Genomic DNA, 4,282 nt, shown 5'->3' on the forward strand with positions numbered 1-4,282 from the left:
CAAATCGGTTTTATTTTTGATCAAAATATTTTCTCGTTCAAGCTCGAGTTTAGATATCATTGAATTCCATGAGTTTGTAATTCTCAATCTTTAAGGTCAATCTCAAGGATTGAGTAATATCAGTCTTAAAAGCTGATTTTTAATCTTTAAGGAGATTATCCTTTCTGGGGATTTGATTCATTAGTCTTATCAAGCTAATTTGCACGGTGCCCCCCCATTATGCGAGATAAATCCTTCTCATGGTTAGGATAAATCTGACCACATGGCGACCCTGTTTGATGCTGAGGTCCGTGGATTTCCTGCTGATTTTAGAGATGACTTTTCTAGATTTTTCGTCAACCTACAGCTGGTCTGGACGACAACTTCTTGACCTAAATCAAGAAGCGCGTGTCTTTTTCGGAAGACTTTACTTCCTTTTAATGATGGAATTGATTCATCGTGTAGATCCATCTTTCTTTAAAATATATTACAGTAAACCGGGTAAAACTGATTAGTATAGTCCAAAGCAAAAGTACCTGCAATAACTTTACAGAAACATGTGATAGATAGTTTTTAATTGAATAACTTGGTACATTCTCCTCACACTTAGTTTCTTTCTTTGCCTTTTTATTCTCCTTTATTCCATTTTAAATGAATTCAAGCGTTTTAGGTTGTTTCTCAATTTATGCCCTTTCCGAGGTAACGATAATTTCGGTATTAACACCTAGTTTTCACCGTTCATAAATATGTATAAACATAATTTTGACTTCATTTAATTGAAAAATTTTCAAATTTTCACAAAATTTGGCAAATAAACCAAGTGCAAACCCGAAAGAATTTATAACCCTTCCCCACACTTGAGATCTTGCAATGCCCTCATTTGCAAGAAATCAGTAAAAATTTAAATTCATGAGGGTGATTAGTGTATAAAAATGATTAAAAATACCGAGTTTGCAAACATATTGTTGTTATTTCACATTTGATATTTTGTTTCTTGTCGTCAAAATTAGTACCTTTTTCTGAACTTAATGACAGTCTTTGAAAGTGCGTTATTTTACCCTGTTTTGTATATAACATAAAATACAAACATACATAATTTTGAAGTTGGGTATATTACCCCACGTTCAAAAATTTATAAAATCTAATATTATTTTTTTTGGGCATACTTTAAATCAATTAAATTAAAAATAATGATAACAAAATTTCTCGTCCCGCCCTCGATTAAAGTAATTTCGGTTCAACTACCTAATCTTCAACTCACGACGAATTTTAGAAATCATTTTTTTACTTAATGAAATAAAGTAAATTTTGTTTTTAAATTCACACAAAACTTAAATTTAAAAAGCATATTAATTTCATATAAAACTTACAAAATAAAAAAAAATCAGAATGGGGGAAGAAAACTAGTTCTTTAGTGTCTGCTAGCTGAAAAGACCAATCGAATTCCATTTTCGGAACTACACGAGAACAGAACAACTAACTCCAAACAGCATTTTATTTTTAGAATATTTGAATCTCCTCACACTTAGGTAGATGTGGTGTCGAAATTGTGATTAACTTCATCGTCAATTTCTCTTGGACCATAATCAACTTGCATATCTGTGACTTTTGCTTTAAGCCAGTGACCAGCTTTTTCCGTAATATCCACAAATTCAACTAGCTTCGCCTTTTCTTTAGGCGACAGATTGGATACTAACCGGTTATATAACTTAAAGTTTCCCTTACTTTTAGCATCAATAACCCGTTTAAAAAGTTTCTTCATTGAACTGTTAATAACGGGGTTATTTAATTTCGTATCAACTATGGGGTTCTTTATTATCAAGTCATCATTAGGTGTTACTTCATTTTCCCCACACTTAGGCGTTCTATTATTGTTAAGCATTACCGTTGGAGTTGGTAAAACAACATGGTTCTTACCAATCGTTTTTGTCGGTTCAACGGTTTTGGTTTGTGGATATTTAGACTGTCGAATCATAAAGGTGATCGATTTCTCATCATTACTAAGTGTCATTCTACCCTTTCTTACATCAAATAACGCCCCGGTGGACGCTAAGAATGGTCGACCTAAAATTAGAGGAACGTTTGAGTCCTCTTCTATGTCAATGACAATGAATTCGACTAGAAAGGTTAAATTACCTACTTGAAAGGGTAGGTTGTCAGCAATTCCAACTGGGTGCTTAATGGTTTGATCAAGGAGTCGAACACTCATATCCGTTGGAGTTAACTCACCTACACCTAATCTCTTATATAATGAAAGAGGCATAACACTCACACTTGAACCTAAATCTGCTAGTGCATCATACATGACACAGTCACTAAGTAGACAAGGAACAATAAATTCACCCGGATCACCTACCCTAGGTGGAGGATTTGGTGGAACTGTCTTCACCGGGTTTACTTCTACTGTTTTTGTTTCTTGCACTTTTTTATTCTTCTTCTTCTTCTTTCCAGAGGTATCACAAACTTTATTACCTATTACTTGCTCATACTCAACTCCTTTTCTTGGAAACGGGATGGGTGGTCTGTATGGTGCCACCACTGGCTTTACATACTCGGGTGGTGGTGGTGGTGTAACTTCTTCATTGTTACTTACATCTAAAACTTTCCCATCTTCTGGTATTGGTTTTTCAGAATTTGTTGATATCATGTTAACATTTTCATTCCGAGGATTTACTTCATTATTACTCGGTAGCTTTCCTTATTCCCTTTCACTCATCAATCTAACAAGAGTACCTACTTGTTTTTCTAGATTCAAAATGGAAGCTTGTTGAGTTCTAAATGACTGATCAAACCTCTCATTCGTTTGGGTTTGAGTTTCAATAAATTGTGTTTGAGATTCAACTAGCTTAAATACCACTTCTTCCAGATTTGACTTCTTCTCGTCGGTTTGTTGTGGTGGTTTATACAAGCCAGGTCTTTGTTGATTGAAAGTGTTGTTTTGAGTTGGTTGGTTATTCGGACCTTGTTGGTTATACGAGTTATTGTCGGGTCCTTTTGAATTGTAAAGAATGTTTTGATTTCGATTGAAGTTTGGCCTTGGCGGTTGATAATTATTCTGATAACTATTTTCCAGCCTTTGGTTCATGTAGACAACATTCTCACGTTGTTCCATCGTTTGTTCAATGTGACAGTCTTTCATTAAGTGTGGTCCACCGCATTGCTCACAATTGATTCGTATTGCGTGAATATCTTTATTCATCTTTTCCATTCGTCTCTCGAAAGCATCTATTTTTGCGGAAACGGAATCAAAGTTATGGCTAGAATCGGCTCTAGCCGCTTTAGATGAGAGATATATATCTTTCTCTTGGTGCCACTCATGAGAGTGGGAGGCTGTGTTATCAATAATTTTGTAAGCTTCAGTTGCGGTTTTTTTCATAATGGAACCACCAGCTGTTATGTCGATGTCTTTTCGTGTAGCAACGTTGACACCTTGGTAGAATATTTGTACTATTTGATAAGTGTCTAAACCGTGTTGAGGACATCCTCTCAACAACTTTCCAAATCTTGTCCACGCCTCATATAGAGTTTCATTTGACTTTTGTGTGAACGTAACAATTTCTCCTTGAAGTCTCACGGCTTTAGATGCCGGAAAGAATTTTTGAAGAAATTTCTCAACTAAAACATCCCATGTGTCAATCGTTCCTTCAGGTAATGATTCTAACCAATCTTTGGCTTCTCCCTTTAAAGTCCATGGGAACAACATAAGATAAATAGTTTCATCCTCAACTTCTCGGATTTTAAAGAGATTACAAATCCGATTAAAAGTTCGAAGATGTTCGTTTGGATCTTCTTTTGTTGTACCACCAAATTGGCACTGATTGGTGATCATGTGTAGGATTTGTCCTTTGATTTCAAAATCTGATGCTCTAACATCTGGCTGAATAATGGCGTGACCTTGGCCCGTGCGTGTGGCTCTCATTCGATCTTCCATACTTAGAGGTTCCGTTACTTCCATAATTGAATTTGTTGAATACGAATCACTAAAAGATTCTGATTTAACGGTTTGTGGTTCAGGAGGAATGATTAGTGGTTCAGGATCTTGGAATTGTCCTTAAATATCCTCCGGGTTCTTGGTTGTGAGAGCCTTTATATTTAGGGTTTAAAAATTGGATTATCGGAAATTTGAGTTGGAGTACTTGGTCGTCTAGATGATGATTCTAAAGAAAAATCAACGGCGATAATATTGGCTAGATGTCTTGATCGAGTTACAGGTAGTGAATGTATGAAAGGTGGTGAACGTTTTGCTCGGTGCATTCACAGAATATCCTATTAGTTATAAAAATAGAAAAACTTATATAAGTTG

Source organism: Rutidosis leptorrhynchoides, chromosome 6, assembly GCF_046630445.1.
Source record: "Rutidosis leptorrhynchoides isolate AG116_Rl617_1_P2 chromosome 6, CSIRO_AGI_Rlap_v1, whole genome shotgun sequence".
NCBI classification, from domain to species: domain Eukaryota; kingdom Viridiplantae; phylum Streptophyta; class Magnoliopsida; order Asterales; family Asteraceae; genus Rutidosis; species Rutidosis leptorrhynchoides.